This window comes from Dromiciops gliroides, chromosome 1, assembly GCF_019393635.1.
Source record: "Dromiciops gliroides isolate mDroGli1 chromosome 1, mDroGli1.pri, whole genome shotgun sequence".
NCBI lineage: Eukaryota > Metazoa > Chordata > Mammalia > Microbiotheria > Microbiotheriidae > Dromiciops > Dromiciops gliroides.
In genome coordinates, this window is record NC_057861.1 from 300,896,213 (window position 1) to 300,918,590 (window position 22,378).

Consider the following 22,378-nt stretch of genomic DNA (forward strand, 5'->3'; position numbering starts at 1 on the left):
TTTTATGTCCTTCAACAAAACACAACACAAAGCAAATTTAAAAGATAGATTTACAATGTAAAGGTAAGTTTTAGTTCTGTGTTTGTTCTCCCAGTTCCTCTGAATCTTAACATTGCTGTCTATCCAAATTCTCTTCTCTCTTTTTCTCTCATTCTCTCTAATTCAGCTGCTTCCTCTCTTCTTCTCTAAACCTGCCTTTCAATACATGTTCTTTTCAATTTTCTCTTACTTCATTCTCCTCTTTCAATACCATCAAATTGAATGCTGCTCTGAACACATAGAGGAAAAGCCTTGAGGCAAATAAAGGTGAGACTTCAAGCTAACCAACCCTAGTGTGTAACTGCTGAATCATGGCATGGGTCTCAAATTCCAACTGCTCTTTCATAGATTTCATTATATGATGTCATTGCTGACAGTGGTGTATATTTGCCATTACTGCAATTTGGAATTCATTGAATGTTTCTCTTTCTTTTTTGTCATTGAGGAGTAAATTTTGTGAAATACAAAAGTTTATTCTGATTAAAAGCTAGTTGATTAGCAAGTATTAAGTACTTTTGGTGCCTGGCACAAGGATATGTGGTATTGAATATGGAGAAGAGATCAATGATGTTCTCTCTTGGTGCTTGCTTTTATGGAAATTTCAGGCAAGTTAGCAAGGGTAGTGGTGCATTTGTAAGGAAAATTGAACTAATGTCTACTAGGTTAACTTGAAACACTATAGTAAAGGCTTTTCATTGAAAATGATCAGGATTATGTTTTTCCATTACTTTCAAATGTTGTGGCTGGATGTCAAATGCTAAACTCGTCCATTGACCAGTGGAATTCCTTCTTCCTTCCCAATCTCCAAAGAAATACTCTTAAGAAGCTCAGTCCAAGTATCAAACATCAGAATAAGTGCTATGGAAATAAGTAGAGAGATAGAAACATTGTATATATTTACCAGAAATTTTTTTAAAAAACAATTTTTTTCACATAAAGCCTTTCAGCAGGTTTGTTTTCCATATTTTGGTAATTGCCTTATGGTGCAGGAGTGAAATGAAATGGATTTTTAATTTTCAAATTTCCAATTTTCATTCTCTTGTAAAAAGGATCTAAAGTAACACTTTGGTCTCACTTGATGGAGGGTATTTGTTCTGTTTTGGGTTTTCGGTAGTGTTTCCTCTTCTCATGAACTAGACTGGATTGATTCCATTTTTTGTTTGTATAACATCAAGATCACATCCCATGTAACATTTCTTTTCATATTTTTACAAGTTTAACCCCCTTCTCAAAACTTTAGTCAAGGTTTTGTGCCCAGAAGAATGGTAGTTGTTTGCATATAAGTTCTTATGTATATAAAATTCAGCGAGTATTTATATAAGTGGTAAATGGCCTGCAGATGTGAAAGCCATGTTGTCTTTTGGGAAAACTCCATCCTTTAAAGACCAAAGCATAGGATCAATGAACAAAGTATTACTCTGTCACAAACTCTAAGTGTCATACTTTTTCTATATCTTGGCTTGCAATGGTATATTGGGATAATATAGTCATCTGTTATACTCACATGCAGGCTTTGGGGGAATAGAAACCAGGACTGGACATATAATTTAAATGGCATAGGGAACTTCAAGTGAAGAATTTCCATATGAATACAGGTGAAAAAAAGGGAAAAAAAGAATGCAGGGGGTCACCCAATAGTCTTAGAGATGCTACCTGGAGCAGTTAAATTATTTGCCCGGGATGATCTGGCAAATGTGGGTCAGAGACAAGACTTGGATCCAGGTGACTCCAACACCAACTCTTTTTCCATTGCCACAATGCCTCTCTTGATCTAGTCATTGAAAGTAATGTTATCTGGCTCATTGGCAAAGGCATTTGCTATTCTGCTATGGATTGTTAAGTGACATCAAAATATGTTCCCATTTATCTCAAGGACAATTTCTGTCTTACTACATGGAGAAAAAGTATATTATGCTAGGGCCTAAACTGGTTAAAAGTAATCTACCTCAAGAAGCTGCTTTAACTCTTCTGGGTCACCAGGGTTTTATTTAGTGACTTACTGCTCCACTGAACGATTACTTTTCTATGAGGCATTTTCAGGGATAATTGAACCCATAATGGATCCCAGTGGCAGCCAGGAAACTGAATTATTACTGGGCCAGTATTCCACATTAGATCAGAAAATCAAACATTTCTTTTATATGTATTGCCTAGAGTTATATGCAGCCACAAAAAGATGATTTTATATGAAAAAGAAAGAAATTAGCATGGAAATTAACTATCAAGTAAAAAGAAATAACAGACTCAGTCAAATCTTTATTGATAAGCACCAATAATTGTGAATAAATTTTGCAAAATGGGAAGAAAATATCAATGCATGTTTAATATGTACCTGTAACTAACATAAATTTGTGAATCAGATTCCTTCCTCAATACCCATGTCATTGATTGGCATATAAAACAACCTTCCACTGTAAAAACTGAGATTAAAGGAGTAAATGGTAAATTGAGCCAAAATAGTTGTAAATTTAAAAAGTTTTAGCACATGAAGAAAGGCTCTTGAGCTATGCTCAGAATCTCAGATTCTTTGGGGGGAGGGCAGTGGGGGTTAAGTGACTTGCCCAAAATCACACAGCTAGTAAATGTCAAGTGTCTGAGGCTGGATTTGAACTCAGGTCCTCCTGAATCCAGGGCTGGTACTTTATCCACTGTGCCACCTAGCTGGCCCCAGAATCTCAGATTCTTTTTCTTCTTCCTCTTCCTCTTCCTCTTCTTCTTCTTCTTCTTCTTCTTCTTCTTCTTCTTTTGCAGAGCAATGAGGGTTAAGTGACTTGCCCAAGGTCACACAGGTAGTAAGTGTCAAGTGTCTGAGGCCGGATTTGAACTCAGTTCCTTCTGAATCCAGGGCCGGTGCTTTATCCACTGTGCCACCTAGCTGCCCCAGAATCTCAGATTCTTAAGGAGAAAATGATCTGTTTTAAATTTTCCCCAGATTCACCATGGAAATTCCACTCAAAGTCAAAATAAAATAGCAGTTATGTATATAGTCTTGCCAGGATACAGCTGTAAAATCTGAATCCTTATAATAGTCCATCTGAGAAAAAAATATCTTTAATGTGACACAGAATAAGAAAGTGCCTATAAAAATATTCCCAAATTTTCCAAGGTACCTTTACATTGAAAGCCAAGGCCTACATTTCAAGACATAAAATCATTGGAAAACCACTTTATATTTCCCTTATTCCCCCTATCATCTGAGGAAAAGGTAGACTAGAACTAAAATCATCCCTCATCCTAAAATGATTTAACCAGTTTTTGGTTGTGGCAATATCTTACTGATCACTGCAGGGATCCAGTTATGTACAGGATATCAACCATCAGCCAATTCAAGCCCATCCTCAGCTGTCAAATGTATCTTAAGCACAGATTTTACCATGTCAGTCTCCTCCACTCCCCATTCAATAAGTTCCAGTTATTCCTTATCACCTCCAGAATAAAATAGAAATCCTTTGTTTGGCATTCAGAATCTTTCATGATGAGCCCCTCCTACTTTTTCAGTGTTCTTATACTTCCCTCCCTCCCTCCCCCTGCCCCCTACCATGGCCACTTGCTTTTTGATCCAGCGTCATGGGCCTTTTTTCTATTTTTCATACCATCTTCAAACAGGCATTTCTGAACACCTAGACTACTCTCCCTCCTCATCTGTACCTCCTGGCTTCCCTAACTTTCTTCAAGTCTCAGCTAAAATCCAAACTTTATGAAAAACCTTTTTCTAATCTCCCCTAATGCTAGTACCTTTCCTCTGTTTATTGATTCCAATTTATCCTATGTATAGTTTGTTACTCCATGGTTGTTTCCATGTCATTTCCTCCATGAAGAGCGGGAACTGTCTTTTGCCTTTCTTTGTAGCTCCAAAGCTTAGCACAGTGCTTGGCACATAGTGGGTACTTAAAAATATTTATTACCTGACTGACTGAATTCACTATTAGCAACAAAAAGAAGAAAAAGATAGAAAAAGGAAGGAAGGAAAGAAAGAAAGAAAGGAAGGAAGGAAGGAAGGAAGGAAGGAAGGAAGGAAGGAAGGAAGGAAGGAAGAAAGAAAGAAAGAAAGAAAGAAAGAAAGAAAGAAAGAAAGAAAGAAAGAAAGAAAGAAAGAAAGAAAGAAAGAAAGAAAGAAAGAAAGAAGGAAAGAAAAGAAAGAAAGAAAAAGGAAGAAACTTCATTGCTGTGTGGGAACTTATCATCTAAGGATAAAGGAGTAAATAGATAAAATTTTTAAATATGAAAAGAATTAAAATATGTGTTAGGGATAAAAGGAAAATCAAGACAAAGTGTTATAAGAAGATTGGAAGATAAAGCCATTGTGGAATTTCAGATGTATAGGGAGATCATCTGAAATAAGAAACAGTCACAGAGAAGTTGATTAATTTACCCAATTACATAGGACTCAAGGAATAACAGGGAGTTCAAATCCACAAAGCCAGGTCTTCTGACTATAACCACCTCTCTCTAATTTATACCATGATCACTTTTAGTTGAAGAAGCAAGGATGAATAGATTCATACATGAGGTGCACCAAAGTTGGGCTTTAATAATAATGGTTGTGGATCTCAGGATTACAAAGCATTTTTATATAAGACGTATCACTTGATTACTCACAATAGCTGTCTTAAATAGATACTACAGGTATTATTAACCCCAATTTTTGATGGGATAATTCAATTTTAGAGAGTATAAATGATTTGTCTATTATCATATACTTGATAGCAAAAGCAATATTTAAAACTAGCTATCCCCAGGCCAAATTTTTTAAAGTCTTAAGAGGAAAGAAGGAAAAAAGTATCATGTAAAGGCAATAGAGAAACAGATAGTGATGGGTATGAGAAGGCTGCATCATATAACCCAAGGTTCAGCAAAACATAGCCAAGAGCCAAATATATCCCACCACCTATTGTACAGCCTGAGAACTAATCATGGTGTTTTTATATATATATATATATATATATATATATATATATATATATATATATATATATATATATATATATATATATATATATATATATATATATATATATATATATATATTTTAGTGAGGCAATTGGGGTTAAGTGACTTGCCCAGGGTCACACAGCTAGTAAGTGTTAAGTGTCTGAGGCCAGATTTGAACCCAGGTACTCCTGACTCCAGGGCCAGTGCTCTATCCACTGCGCCACCTAGCTGCCCCCAGGTTTTTATATTTTTAAATACAATAAATATAAAAACCGGTTAGCTTCTGGCCATAAAAATAAAGACCAGAGGGCAGGATTTGGCCTATTGGATATAGTTTGCTGACCCTAATGTAACCAATGAGAAATTCTCAAGAACAGAAAAGATATTATAAAGGAATTGTTTGACAGTAAGAGGAGACGGGCTGGAGCAAAGGATGACAGGTGGGCAGACAGAGTGCTGCCCTTGTACTCTTACAATGTCAGGAAAAAATGAGAAAGGCCTTCATCATGAGTGTATAGACAGTGTGTAGTGAACTTTGGGAGAAAATAGATGAATCTTACAGGACAGGCAGACTTGGATGGATAGTGAACTTCATTATTGAAGAGAACCCCCAATTTGGTGAGATCAAAGATCCATTTGAATATAAAGTTCAGTGAAAGATAGATCAGAGAGAGAAGACATTAGTTAAAAGGCTTTGTTAGTCATTCACATAATAGATAATGAATCCCTGAGGTAGAGGAAGTGGAGGGGTGTAGAAGACTAAAGGATAAGGAGGAGATAAAATTAATAGGGCATGGAAACTGATTGGAAGTGGGGCTAAATTAGAAGGAAGAGTAAAGACAATGCCTAGATTTCAAGTTCAATTGAGAAAAAGAAAGAGGTGCAGTCAATAGAAAAAGGATAGACAGGAAGAAGGGAAAAGTTTTGAGGAAAAGATGGTAAGTTAATTTTTGGATATACTAAGCTTGATGTGCCAAAGTTGACCATGGCAAAATCCATCAAGAACAGTCCCCCCATGTACTGGAAAGTATCTCACATTGTAGCCTACAATTCTAGGAGTTTCATTCCCCAACATTTTGACTCTGTTGACTCCTACCACTTTTATTCTGAACTTTGCATTCCTTCTTTCATTCAATAAACATTCATCAGAGAAAACAGAAGCAAAATAAGAGTTGATTATTTCTACCTCTTCTTCATTATCTTTTACCAGATCATCCTATCAACCTGGAGCAATAGTCACATCCTCATTTGACCATCCTCTATTTACCAGGATAACTTTTTAAAAGATTTTAGTGCCTTTTGGTTGTTTTTACTATTTTTTTTTTGCGGGGCAATGAGGGTTAAGTGACTTGCCCAGGGTCACACAGCTAAGTAAGTGTCTTTACTCTTCTTTCCCATCGTCATCTCATTTCAAGCTTGAACACTTCTGCCATTAATCTTACATGACATAACTTGCTCTTGTATTCATTAAATTACTAGCAAGAGCTTGTAGCTTCTGTACCTTTTTCTAAACATCTAAGTTGGTTGATGCATGCCCATCAGTCTTATGACTACTCATTTTATTCCTAGTATCTCTCTTTGATCTTCACAATTTCATTCATTCCAGGGAATATCTCCACCCTCATATGTTAGCATTTGCAATGAAAGTTTAGACACTGAGGTCCCGATTAGCCTACTCTGAGACCCAGGAATTTGTTTCCTCAAATTCATAGTATATTTCAGACTATGCCAGCCTTCATCACCTTTCATATTATAAAATCTAACATCAAGTCCTCTTTTGCCTGCCCACCCCCCACAAAGTTCCATTATTTCTACTTCAGCAACTAGTTACTCTCTGTTGGTTATATTCAAGTCAAAAAAGCAGTCCCCCTTGTCAAGTCTTCTTATCTTCTGAAGGATGAAATTATCCTGTTCAAGTTATCTTGACTTTCATTTTGTCTTTTTATTCCTAACCCATGGCCAGAGTAAATGTGTGACAAATGTTTCATGAACTAAATTGAATTGAACTAGGGCAAGCCAAAATTGTATTAACTTCCCATCTTTTGGTCAAAAAAGAACTCATGTATGTCTGAATTATTGAAGTAGCCCATCCCTACCATATTATACTTCCATGGAAGGCTTGTGATTAGAAGCTCAGAATTTTTAATTAGAAGGGACATCAGAGGCCATTTAATCCAAGTCATAATTGAGCAAGACTTTCTTGTAAAGCGATTATAGCAGTATAGAGGTATAAAGGTAGCTGGCTGGTGCAATGTATAGAGAACTGGACCTGAAATAAAAAGACCCGATTTCAAATCCAGCCCTATACACTTACTAGCTATGTGACCCTGGGCAAGTCACTTGATCTCTTTTTGCTTTAGTTTTTCAAATGTAAAATGGGGGTCATAATAATTCCCACATCCCAGGGTTGTGGTAAAGATCAAATCAGGCAATATGTAAAAAACACAGTTACTGGCACATAGTAGTCACGTAATAAATTCTATTTTCCTTCTGTCCTTGTAAATTATACCAGATAAGTCTTTATTTAACTTTTGCTTGAAAACTTCTCATAAAAGGCAACCCATTACTTCCTAAAACATTACATTCTACTGTAAATTTCAGGAACTTTTTCTTTACATCAAGCTCCAATGTGTATCTGTAGCTTATAAGTCTAATTATAATAGGCATAGAAACTATACCGTTGATTTTATTGGTTTAGAGAACTTCTGGGTAAAGAAACTCCCCTATACTAATGTATAGCATCACTACCTCTGCAGTGTACAGTCTTAGGGAGGTTGCCTAGAAAACTGAGACTATTAGTGACTTGCCCAGGGTCACGCAGCCAATATGTGTCAGAGTTAGAATTTGAATACAGGTCTTCCTAAGCTCCAAGACCAGCTCTTTTTCAACTATGCCATGTTCCCTCTCAGTAAAACCAGCTGATATTATTATGCTTTTTCCATTTTACAAGATGCTTTATAGACATCATTTTATTTCGATCTCACAACAAGCCTGTGAGGTGGTTACCATGGGTATTATTATCTTCATTTTTCATATGACAGAACAGTCTCAGAGCTATTATTAGTCTCAGGATTCAAACCCAAATCTCCCTAACTCTAATTCAAAGTTAACTTTTGGTTCCCTTATTAGCTCTGTTACTAAATGTTAACTCTCATAGCTCTATTTGAAGGAAAACTATGTTTAAGTATGTAAAAATGTTTTTTCAGACCAATTTGTTTTCAAATCTGTAGGATGGCTTCAAAACTACAGTTAGAATATGAGTTATAACATAATAATTTTTGCCATTTTACCTTTATTGCTTTTTTTGTCTGAAAATTTTTGTTTAATAACATAATAAACCATACAATATTATTATAATTCTGTTTTAATCTCTGTATTATAATGGCTTTTCATACTGTAATTAAACTTCATTATGTCTTTCTTGAAAACTGAGTATCTAATTAAGAAAAGTTATCCTTTTAAAATTGGTTTAGTTTTCGTTTGAATTAGCTAGAAGCTATTGAAAATAAGGGAAAAACAAAAAGTGAAATTTAGTATTTCAAAGTAGGCAGTGAAAAATGTTACAGAGAGAGGTTTTCCAGAGGTCAGTCTCTTCTTATAAACAAACTGATATGAATAAGGGGGTGTGAGGTCATAGGATCATTGACCCAGGGCTGCAAAGAACCTTCTAGAACAGGCTGATCATTTTTCAAGTGAGGAAATCCAGGCCTTCAGAGCCAAAGTGACTGACTCTGTTGTACCAATAGTAATACAGAATTTGAAGCTGTCATATGCCTCCAAATTCAGTATGCTTTCCACCACATCAAGGTGCCTCCCCTCACATGCTTCTGTGAGAAGATGATAATTCATTATATTTATTATAATTTAACCTCATTTAGGACAAACAGAACAAACTCAGTCTTTTAAAACCCAGCTTATATAACCTAGAAAATATCTCAAAGAAAAATAAGGCAGTAAAAATCAATGGATTTGAGAGTACAAGGTATTGTTTTTATTACTTCTTCAATTTGAAGTTTGGAATGTTACAAGACATAGAAAGATAAGGGATATGAACAGTAGGCTATGTAAATTGTGTTCACAACTGGGATTTGGGATAACTGACTTTTGACCTCTTGGCTAGAAATGAGGAACTTATCACAATGTTTAGGAAGAATATGCTTGCCCAGGAATTAACAATCTAAACAATTGTATTTTAAACTGAAAATTAAAAAAGGATGGGGTAGAGGAACAGTGGCTACATAGCATTATATATAGATTATAGAGGGCATTTCATGTGTTACATTGAAGAAAAACAGAGGAAGAGGTGTTTACTGATTAACAAAAGAAAGTAAATGGGACTAATAGCAATTAATATGAACATAGGAAGATGTGTATGCTGATTCATAAAGTATAGGTAATGCATTGGATTTGAAAAATGGCAATAAGATGATGGGAAGAGAATAAGTATTTATTATGTACCTACTTTATACTGGATGGATAGCTAGGCAACTCAACAGATAGAACACTGGGCTTGGAATCAAGAAAACTAGCCTTCATGACTTCAAATCTGATTTCAGACATTTACTAGTTATGTGACCCTGGGCAAGTGACTTTACCTTGTTTGCCTTAGTTCTTCATCTGTAAAATGAACTGGAGAAGGAAATAACAAACCACTCCTGGAAACATTCCAAGAAAACCCCAAATGGGGTCACAAAGGTTGTACAAAACTGAAGTGACTGAACAACCAAAATATACCAAATGGGGTCACAAAAATTGTACAAAACTGATGTGACTAAACAACAACCAAAATACCTTGCAAGGTTCGGCACTATAATGAAAACCATTTTATAGTTGACAGAACTGAGGCAGACATAGTAAGTCACTTTCCCAGGTCACATAGCTAGTAAGCATCTAAGTCTAGATTTGAACTCATGTCTTCTTCATTCCAGACCTAGTGCCCTATTCACCAAACAACCTGGCTACCCAAAATGTAATGCAGTCAGATAAATATAGCCTCCTAGTTATTACAGAGACTGAGTGAAATGGGCCTCGTGACTGGAGTATGACAGTCAAAAGAGATTCCTTGATCAAATGACACATTTATTATAAGGGGTAACAGAACAGTACTATATATCAAAATTGATCATTGAAGGGAATTCCCTGAAATAAAAAGAATAAAGACTAGTAGATAATGAGGAAAAAGGAGAAAAAATAGAAGCAATATTACAGTTGTAATATACAACTTACTGTCCATCCAGATGAAGGAAATTAGTAAAGATCACAAAAATGTCATAAAGGATAAATAAAATTGCAATGCTAGTTGACATTCCCATAGTGCTTCGAGGCTTACAAAGTCATTCCCTCACTATCACCTTTTGAGATAGGTGGCAATTATCAAAGATTTCAATCACTTAGACATCTTCCATAAGGACCACTCTAGTCAAAGCAGAATAGTTGATGGCTTCTTAAATTAGCTCGCTGATGATTTTGTCTCTCACAAAGTAGAAGAAATATTAAGGACAATTGTTACTCTAGGCTTAATTCTCACCAATAAGGAGTAACTAATTGGTGAAATGGAGATGAATAGAATTTAACAATATAACCACATCATCAATGAATCCCTGAGAGTCAAGAGGGAAATGCTGAGCATCACCATATATTTAAACAATATTTCAGGAAATCAAATTTCAAAGATTAAAAGGAAAAGATTCGGGGCAGCTAGGTGGCGCAGTGGATAGAGCACCGGCCCTGGAGTCAGGAGTACCTGAGTTCAAATCTGGCCTCAGAAACTTAATACTTACTAGCTGTGTGACCCTAGGCAAGTCACTTAACCCCAATTGCCTCACCAAAAAAAAAGGAAAAGATCCATATGGCCTGAGATGCCTCTAAAGAGGGAGACAACTCAAGAAGGATGAGAGTCTGTCAAAAATGAAATTTGTCTGATACAACTATGAATTATTCCAATGAGGAAAAAAGAGGAAGGCATCTAGAGATTTTAATGTGGTTTCACAACAGAGCTCTTTAATGAGTTCAGATTTTAAAAGCATGTGGCCAAAGATAGAAGCAGGAACACATAATCAATGGAAAATATGAAAGAGTATCATGGGTCTGTGAGAGTAATACCAGGAAGGCTAAACCTTGTTCTGAGCTGGGACTAAGGAAAATATGATGGTCAACAAAAACTTATTTAGTTAGGAGTAAAATGAAGAAATACATTCTGGATGATGATCAATTGGATTACTAGATTGTTGACTAACTGGACATAGCATCTTGATTGCTGTCAGTTTGGAGGGATGTCTGCAGGGTCATGTTGTCTGCATTCCTGTTCTGGTCACCATTTTAATAAGTATTTTATACTTAGCTGCAGTCACAAGAAGATGGACTGAAAAAATTTAAAAAAAAACACAAGATGGACTGAAAACTAGAAGAAAACCTAGAGATTATGGATGCCATTACCCATGCCATCATTTTACAGATAAGGTATCAAAGCTGAGGTGTCAGACTCAAGTGCAGTCTTAACCAGATTAGAATATAATTGGGGAGGCAGCTAGGTAGCACAGTGGATAGAGGACTGGCCCTGGATTCAGAAGGACCTGAGTTCAAATCTGGCCTCAGACACTTGACACTAGCTGTGTGACCCTTGGGCAAGTCACTTAACTCTCATTGCCCTACCAATAAAAAAAGGGAAAAAAAAGTATAGAATTGGGAAATGTCTAATAAAACATGTAAAAATAAAATACAATATAATGTTAATTTGAGGTTTCTAAGTCTATCTCTGCTGCCTGGAGTGTCCATTTCTATTTGAATTTGATACCACTAGTCTACAGAATGCTACTTTGGTGTGCTTAATGGTATTTTAGAAAATATCACACTAGGAGATATAGCTAAATGAAACTTCTAGATGATTGAATTATACTCCCTAAAGATCCTCATAGTTAGAAATGATGAGCTGAATATGACAAGGTGAAACCTATCAAAATAATAGGGAAGTGCAGTGCAGCTAGGTGGCACAGTGGATAAAGCCCCAGCCCTGGATTCAAAAGGACCCGAGTTCAAATCTGGCCTCAGACACTTGACACTAGCTGTGTGACCCTGGGCAAGTCACTTAAACCCCATTGCCCTTCCAAAAATAAATAAATTAAATAATAGGGAAGTGCTGTGTTTAACTTCCAAAAATTGACTTCACAATTACTAACTTGAGGAGATATGCCTCCCAAAAATATATTGTTTACATGAAAACAATTTGGAACTTTCAGTTGACTACAAGCTCAGTATATATGTCAACCATATGACATAGTTGTTTTTAAAAGCTAATTTAATCTTAAATTCTATAAACGTAATTGTAATGTATAAAATTAGAGAAAGTATAGTCTCACAGTATTCTGTGATGGATGAGCCCATATCTGGAACATTTTGGTCAGTTCAAGGTGCCACATTTTTAGGAAGGATATTAAAAAAGTGTTCAAAAGAGGGAGGCCAGCGTGATCAGAGGAATTATTACCATCTTACAATAATGACTAGAATTCATATAGTGCTTTCTGGTTTGCAAAGTGCTTTACGTTTTTTATCTCATTTGATCCTCTCAACAATATTGTAAGGTATGTGTTATTATTCTCATTTTTACAAATGAAGAAACTGAGCCTGAGAGACATTAAGTAACTTTCAGAGTCACACAGATAGTTAAGTGCCTAGGGCAGTATTTGAATTCAGGTCTTATAGACTTTAAGTCCAGCATTCTATTCACAATAACCAAAACAGCAGGTGGAGGACCTGAAGATATTAAACCTGGGCAGAATGAATGAGTTACGAGACATTTTATTACTACCTTCCGATATTTGAAGGACAGTCATGTGGAAGAGACATCTGACTTTTTATCTGCATGGTTCCAGAAGATAAAACTTAGAACTAAAGCCTTTTGTTGGAAGTTTTAAGGGAGTAACTTTTGACTCAACACAAAATAGAGCTTCCTTAAGGATATCTCAAACAGAATGAGCTGACTTAGGAGAGGACCCCCTTGTGTTCAGTTTCCTCATCTATAATTTAAATAGGCTGTGCTAGGCAATACTTTGAATTCTTATGATATGATGGGCATACATGATTATTTGGGTAGCCACTGATGGTTTCTAAACAGGACAAATGAAGCATGGAAGTTGGGTGTGTGGGTGAGCATCATTTAGAAGTATTATTACCATAACTATCTAGGGGTCAGGACTAGAGTGGTAACAGTTTGAATGAATAGAAAAGTAGAAAAGACATCATTGAAGACAAATTTGCATGAGAGTTACTGATTAAATAACTTGGAAATTTCTTACATGGCAAGTTGATATGATTATAGAAGTACTGCCTAGAAAATGTAATCTGGAATTTTAATAATATCAAGGACTAAAGAAATGTTCCAATTTAAAGGTAACCTGAAGCTTTGAATGTGTACATCTGACAGCAAAGAATTAATTACACACTGACCAAGCCTAGAGGGGAAATTCGAAAACATACCAACTTTCTGTATATCTCCTAGAGAAAGGAAGAAAGGATACTAAGCCAATCTTTTCCACTCAAAAATTTACTTTTGTTTTTTCCAACTGGAGACACTGCTACCTTAAAATTAATGATTCCTTTAGGAAATTCACTTGTTCATTCTTTTTTCTTTGGTGTTCTTCAGGCTACTTCTCTGGAGACTGAAAAAAGTTTCTGGAACACTATTTTTGTAAACTAAAGTGGTTATTCTTTCAGGTCTGATTCTCAACTGTAATTTTAATTTATCAACCTGCCACTCAATGAAATGCTGGAGAAACATTTGAAAGCTTAAACCCATCATTTATTTCTGCACCTGTCAATGATACCCTTCTGCACTTGTCAAAATCATTTAAACTGCACGATGATGATATGTACAATATCACCAATAAATTGGGTAATCAATCGTGTGTGTACATTTTGACAGTAGTGTCTTGAATGCAAGGGCTTCTGAATGCATTTTTAAGAAATGGGAACTCATTACTCTTGAGTGAGAAAATGCTGTAGAGCCAAAGAGAGAGTGCCTTTCACAATCTGTACAATTAACGGATGCCTTGGGAGATGAAGATTCTGATTGAGACGGGAAATGGTTTTCATTTCTTCACTTGAATGTCCTCCCCTGGGAAAAGTAAGTAATTGCAGATTACATTAGGCAGAAATATAGCTTAACATAGAGGGAAGTAAAGACACAGAGCCATTACATAGATTTATTTAGGTTCTCTCTGTAAGTGAAGCAGCAGTTCAGGGCTTCATTTCTAATGGTTTATCAAAGAGGCACTACAAGGCCTTTCACCACTGTCTGTTTTACAGTTTTATAATGAAGCACAACATTAAGGCAAATGTTGCAATTTGCATAGAGAATTGGCATGATTGGTTGAAAAAGACATAATAAATCATAAGCAATCTAAATGTTAAAATAGGACCCAAAGTTTTGTTTAATAAGCACTTTAAGGCATCTAAGAATATTTGTAAATGCTCCCACATCTGGTCTTTAAATAGATGCAGCTATATAACAATTCTGGAATATATTAGTGATTTGCTAGTTCAATGTTGTATTTTCCCCCTTCCCTCCCTCACCCATTTAAAATAAAATCATGTTGCATGTGGCAACTTTTGCATGTATATTAAATATAGATATTTAATAAATGTTTGTTGAATGAGCGAATGAATGAAAAGAATCTTCTGCCCTGTGGAGGAGTAACATTGAAAGTATTTTCCTCTTGTCTAAGCACCAAATGTTAATAAAGTTCAGTGTGAGAAGTATACAATATAGGAGTACAGATAAATCTATCTGAAAATAACATCCACACAAGAAAGAAAAAGTACTAGAAATGTACATAGTTAACTCTAGTACCATTGCTCCCTTTCTTTTAGGAGCATCCTAGTAGGTCAAGGAATTTGAGTAGAGACAGGAGACAAGATAAACTTCTTGTCAAAGCAGATTTCACTCCCAATGTCAAACTGAATTGGAAAGATTCAGTATGATGCACACACAATATATTATGGAATGAATGAATATGATTGAACTGGAAATTTGTGTCCTAAAGATTATACTAGAAATGTATTGTCACAGATAGTGTTATTAATTCATATTGAAATCCCATCTTAGCCCCAATGTATTTTTAAATTAACTTTGCAAATAATGACTTTGTCATTGTGAAAAGCAAGATACGCAAAATAAATAGCAAAGCTTTTTATTTCCCTTATATTTATTCTTCCTTAGGGGAAGGAAGGCCAGTTAATCATTTTTTTGTTACCTGAAAATGTAATTGTATTTATTTTAAAGATTGCTTTAAATTTATCCAGACGCATTAATTTTGAGTTTAATTTTTATACATAGATAGAAATAAGTGCTATTATTGAAACAGTGGTCTACTTGAGTTAGAAGACCGAGGTTCAGGTTCCTTGAGAATGATCACAAGCAAATCCACAGTTAAATCAATTAAAGAAGTAAAGGGGGAGACCTCTCCTAGTCAAGCACCATGATTCAAATGTCAAAATGTCCCAAGTAGATATAGGTGTCAGAGGAGTTGAGGAGTAGGGTCGGATGGGAAGAGAGTGGAGTATTATAGGATGGTTTGGGTGTTATGAGCCTATTTTAGGTCAAAAGTAGCTCAGTGTATCTCAAGGAGAAAAAGTTATCTAATCCTAGAAGAGAGAATAGGAACTTCTGTTTCAAATCAGAAAGCATCCAGACAACATTACTACATATTAGCATTTAGGACAAAGGGGTTTCTTCTTGGCATCTACATCTTTTTTTTAATATATTCCAACTTTTTGGCCAAATTGAAAATTTCATAGTTCTGAGCCATATATATTCCAACTACATTGCTGAGTATAACCCCAAGCAAAAAAAAAAACACTTTTGAGCCTCAGTTTCCTCATCTATAAAATCAGGATAATGATATTTGCACCACCTACTTCACCAGGGTTGTTCTTAGAAAAGCACTTGCAATATTTTAGAAATATAAGCTACTATTATCTATTATCCTAACTTACTGGTATTAAGGAAGGCTTTGTATTTATGAGGCCTTTCTCAGAGGGCCTAAAATACTGTTTGCTCTTACATTATTCAATTACTGTGAAATATAGACTAGGTATTATTGCTTTTTAACCATGTGAATACTGAGGTTAAGCCATAGAAATGGAAACAAGACCAAAGTCTTTTCTTAAAGGAAAAACCTATGGCCACTCCATCCTAACATGATTTGAGGTCTATAAATTGATCTTACTCATTATGTACTTCTGAATAATGGCCCCATTATGCAGGAAAATCATTATTCACATAAAATGTTATTTATTGGCTTCAGCATTGTAGCACCCATATTTGCATTCTAAAACCTGCTTACAAGAGTTTCAAAACCCTCACTTCACAATGAAATACAAGTCATCCAAATTCTGAATGGTTGATCTTTTTTTTATAAGTCACAAAATTTGGCCTTTTTGACTAATTTTAATTATATATTCAAGGTACAAAATGTTTTTCTGATTCATAAAGCTTTTCTATTTAGTTCTCTGGGACAACTCAGTGATCACAGTCTAACGAATATCTATCAGAAGTAGGAAATACTAGCCAATGTCATTAAAGTCATGCATCACTCATTGCTGAAGAGTTTTCTAAAGAAAAATACTACTGACTATTGGAAGTGGTTTCTAATTTACTTACCATGGCGACTAAGATAGAAATTAGAAATTAGAAAAAATTTTATTTTTAATGCTGATGACAAAGCAGGGCTCCAGATATTTTGACTTTTTAAAAAAATCCGCTCATTATGCATTTCCCCATGAAGGTTGGAAAGGCATTGTATACAAAATCTTTGTTTCAAGTAATTATCTGTATGTTCCCTCATAAAAAGTGAAATCACTATGCCTGGGAATTTGTCTTCTATCATATATAATCTTCTATTATTGAAACGTATTGGTCTTTTTTCTTAGTTTTGATAAAATCATTTCTAATTAGTATTATTATAATTTTTTAAACAGGGCAATGAGGGTTAAGTGATTTGCCCAGGGTCACACAGCTAGTAAGTGTCAAGTGTCTGAGGCTGGATTTGAACTCAGATCCTGCTGAATCCAGGGCCAGTGCTTTATCCGCTGCTCCACCTAGCTGCCCCCAAATCATTTCTAATTATAAACATTTAACAAGATTTTTCTGTCAAGATATGAACTGACAAATTCAGCATTCATATTCATAGAGCTAGAGCTAGAAGGGACATTAGAAGTCATCTAATCCAATCTATTCATTTTACAGCTATGGAAACTGAGCCCCCAAAATGTGAAGTGACTTGTCCAAAGTCACACAGGTAGCAAATAGCAGATATAGGATTTGAACCCAAGTCTTGTGTCATTTGAAATATTGGGGAGCATAGCTGCCTGTTTCTATTCTAAATCATTGGGGAACTAGGCTGGGATTTCTAAGATAATGCTACTTATAAATTAATGGCTATTATACCCATTTGGGTAGTAAGCATTTATTAAATCATATTTAAATGTTAGGAGAGCACTGACTGCATTTAACACAAGCCAAAAAATCCCAGCACCATATTGTCTAAGAGAAAGCACATGGTCCTAGCAGAGTTCAGAAAACTCTACATTACCTAGAGAGAGAGAGAGGAGAACACATCACTTGTTCACATGGGTCCCAGGCACAAGAGAGGGCAGGCCTCTTGTGGTCCAGACACCTTCTTCCTTCCATAGAGATGGCTCTTACACACTGCTCAAAGGAAATTGGCTACAATCATTCAGTTTCACTGGTTGGCATGACCTGAGGGTGATTCATATTAAAATGAGCTGTACTGGGGATGATGTCAGGGTCTAGTGAAAGTCAAACCCTCTGAAGGAAAAGGTGATTTCGAAAAGGTGTGGTTTCTATCTCTACTTTACTGAGTTAGCCTGATTTCTATTGTCTCTGGGCTGGCTTTGAGAGACCAGCCAGAGTTCCTGAGTTGGGGGGGGGGTTCTGGGTCCCCCAAAGACCCCATTATTAATAATTATTTTCTCATAGTCTTCTGTCTTCAAACCTACTACTTAAGCCACTAGGCTACAGTTTGCTTGTGGAAAAGATATTGCAAAAGAAAAATTCACATTTAAGCTAAGAAATAAACAGCAGTATAATTAAGAGCCTAATATTTTCTTTTCCTAAGAATGCTTCAACAATGGAATGATATACTTAATGACAAATGGAATACTTAAATTTTTGAAAGTATTTTTTTTCTTAGTGAACAACCAAAAAAGGTAGCCATATATGAGTAGCTGTGATCATGAGAATAGATAGGTTGACAGAAAAATTATTTCAGTTAAATTTAATTAAACATTCATTAAGGTGCCTCCTATATGCAAGACAACGTGCATGATAGTACACTGGGACTTGTCATAATTGAATTTTAACAAAAATGTAAAACTGAGCAAAATTTCCACGTAAGATATATTATTGGCAGAGGCATGCTACCTATCATAAATGAGACCATCCCTTGCCTACATTAATATCAAGGACTGAATAAGGGGACAGTTCCTCTTATATAGGTTTTGGGGGAGTATAGAACAAAGAACAGAGCAGGGTAGGTGACATCACAGAATTAAGGGCAACATGATTGATTACAAAGATGAGGTGCAGGAACAACATTATTGTTTGGAAGTTTAGTAGTGGGTGCTAGCAATGACACCCCCTTCTTCTCTCATGGGACTAAGAAGTGCTTCGTTGTCTGAGTGCAAGTATGAAAATAGTGGCCCAAACTTGTGGACAGTAAAAGGATAGCTTTCCAGGTATGCAACCAGCTATGTAACTTACTTACCAATGAACCTGGGCAGGTCAGTTAAGCTCTCTGAGTTTCAGTTTACCCATCTGTAAAATGGGGATAATAATAGTTCCTATTTGATGAGGATATTAGAATGAAATAATTACAGGATCATAGATCTAAAAAACACCTCGGAAATAATGTACTCCAACTAGTTCAATTTCTTCCTGCACAAATGAGGAAACTGAGGTCCAGAGATATGAAAAAAACTAGTCATACAGGTATTAAGTAGAAAACTTGGGACTCAAAGTGGATCCCATGATCCAAAGTTCAGTGCCTTTCTACTGTACCATGCAGAGTGTTGCAGACCTTAAAATTCTATACTATTGTTGTTTGCTGCTGTTGTCCTAATCATTTTTTTGTCATTATTCTTTTGGAAGCTTTAAATCCACAGCTCCTCAAAAAAAGTGTCCCTAGTAGATACTTAAGAAATGTTTGCTACATTGAATTGAATTACCCTATATGATCCCTATCAAGCCCTCAAAAACATTTAGGGCCTTTCAGTTTAGATTGATAAGCATTTCTTGGCAATATCAAGAAAAAAGTTCTTGATTGTCAGATAATATTCCACATGAGTTTATATTGCACTGGACTACAAATTTTCTGAGACATTATGTTGACAAATCTTCCCTGTAAAGGATTGGTTTTGATGTTTCCTTCATATTTCATAATCTTTTCCTCATGGTGAATGAGGAAAAATTAAGGAGTGCTTGAAGTATTATAGTAAAGCCTTTTGAATTACTTTTATTATATTGGACTTCATTTATACAGATACAGAATACATGTAATGTGGGTACTCAAGTTAAAACCAGATTTTTCTAGTGTATTAATGGTGAATCGTATAATATAATACTTATATTTCCATGTATTTCCAAAGACACACAATCCCTTAGGGTTCCCCTGTAATTTTGTGTTGCTTTGAACTTCTTAAGGGATGTTTTCATAGCATTACTACCTTTTCATGGGATATACAGAAATAAAAGTCCTAGAAATGCTTGTGTCTGATAGAAGTGAGAGTATATACCCTCTCCCACCTCTGACTTGGAATTGTGGTCTGTATTTGTGGAATCCAGATGAGACATAAATATGCTCTGTTTTTATTTGGTTCTCACATCAAACAAGCTTACAGAATATGAAAAAATATGAAGATAAAAAAGATTGAGTAAAAAAAATGTGTCATATGTGGTAGTCATAACTGAAGTAATAGTCTATGATAAAGGAAAAACTTTCAAAAGTGAGCTAATGCAAAAGGGGACAGCTAGGTGGCACAGTGGATAGAGCACCGGCCCTGGATTCAGGAGTACCTGAGTTTAATTCCGGCCTCAGACACTTAACACTTACTAGCTGTGTGACCCTGGGCAAGTCACTTAACCCCAATTGCCTCACTAAAAAAAAAAAAAGTGAGCTAATGCAAAGAAAGATCAAATGTTTTTTTTTTTTTTTCCCAGTATGCATGATGTGCTAGGCACTGTGCTAAATACTGTAAGAACAATGCAAAAGTTAAAACAGTACGTACTCTCAAGGGACTCATTCCAATAGAAGAACTTCTATGCGTGTATGTGTGTCAAAAGTTTCAAATATGATTTGAAGACAACAGTATTACCTAGCTCAGTGTCTTTTATAGAGTAGGCATTTAATAAGTATTGAATAAATGAGAAGCATAGTATAGTGGAATTTGTACTCTAGATCAGGAAACCTAGATTTGAATCCCGACTCCAACACTACATCACCACAGGCAGTCACAATTCATTTTTTTCATCTATTAATGAGAATTATAATACCCATACTATTTCACAAGGTTGTTGTGGAGAAAGTGTTTTATAAACTTTAAAGTACTATATAACTATAGATTGCTTCTATTGAATGAATTAATGATCAAATAAATTAACTCAGATATGCAAATGTCTATTGGAAATAAAATGTTAATAGAAAGACATTAAGTATGGGAAATGACACATCTTAGATATGTAATTCTATCTCCAAGAACTGCTTGCTTCAGAAAAAATGACTTGAAATGAATAGGTTATATATAGCTTTAGTGACCCTGGTCTGCTCTGACTCAGATTTTTTAAAGTGTCCTTTTTCAGCTCCATACCATGGTTTGTGGTAGAGGGTCAGAAAGATTTTTTAAATATTATTTGCCCCTATACAGTTACCAGAAGATAGATATCATAGCAAATTGAGTAAGAACTTATAATTTTAAAATAAATATTGATAGACTCTCTTAAGAGTCTAAATATTATAGACTAATGAGCAATAAAAGAATCATGAATAAGGTATACTCTATCCACTTACATAGTAGAATAGTAAAATTGGTATATAATGACTTAGATTTTATATTTTTAAAGCACCATTCTAATTAAAATCTGCAATTTTTTGTTAGGAGGCTCACACACTGAGAATGAGAAGTTTGTTGAGGAGTAACAAAAAGTAGGAACATATCTCAGTTGAACCAAATCCTGACTATGTGTGCATATGTATGTGTATGTTATGACTGTGAGACAAAGGGCAGCCCACTGTCTAAAGAACTGAAAATGAATATCACACAAAGGGTACTGGAAAGACACATGTAGTATGAGCAGGCTGCATCATATAACCAATAAAACATTAATATTAAGTATTATATAAAAAAGATGCCATCCATAAAATTTGGGTTAAAAAGAGGAGGTTGGCTAGTCATTGGCAAGGTAGTGAGGTGACAGGCGAACAGCCTTATTGCTTTACTTCTATCATTTCAGTATTAGCAGAAAGGACTCAAGCAGATTGAGTGGACCCCATGTGGTGAATTTATGACAGAAAACTGGTAAGACAAATAAAGAGTGAATGACTAAAAAGCATTTATTGAGCATTTATTCTGGGTCAAGTATTCTACTAAATGCTGGGAATACAAATACAAAAGTGAGATAGCCCCTGTCCTAAAAGAGCTTATACTTTAATGAGGGGAGGCAATGTACATATGATAGCAGTGGCCAAGTAAAGGTGGTTTTGATCTAGAAAATAATAGGGATGGTAAAAGGATTCATAAAAAATAATCAGTTGTAATATCCTTTCCAGAAACAAGGGTGGTATTGAGTAGAGTTCTCAGAACAAGAGAAGATATAGAAGGGAGTCTATAGGCATCCATGTTTGCAGGGTGGATTGGTATGAATGGCTTACAGTCTGTACATTTGGAAAGAACATGATCCAAACTTATAAGATAAAAGATGTGTATGGGAGTGAGGAGGGGTGTTGATCAAGTCAATCAACCATTCTGTCTCACTTAAAGAACAAATTACCAAGGGCAGCTAGGTGGCACAGCGGATAAAGCACCAGCCCTGGATTCAGGAGGACCTGAGTTCAAATCTAGCCTCAGACACTTGACACCTACTAGCTGTGTGACCTTGGGCAAGTCACTTAACCCTCATTGCCCAACAAAAAATTAATAAATTAAGAACAAATTACCAAAGCACCCCATTGATAATTTTATCATGTGGGAACATCTCTTGTGAGCCAATCAACCAATCAGTCAGTGGCATTAAACTGATGTCCTTCTTAGAAAATATGATGAAAATGTCTAAAAGAGGAAAATGAGCAGGGTGCATATGGTAACTTAGGAGAATTCAGTGAAATTCAAAAGAGGTAAC

The 22,378-nt window shown here is 35.5% G+C and overlaps 1 protein-coding gene across 16 annotated transcripts in view; it reads left to right on the forward strand.

The window, feature by feature from the left end:
• The window catches only part of RALYL (RALY RNA binding protein like), an 820,624-nt gene that overhangs the window by 673,945 nt on the left and 124,301 nt on the right, over positions 1 to 22,378 (forward strand). The window lies entirely within an intron of this gene.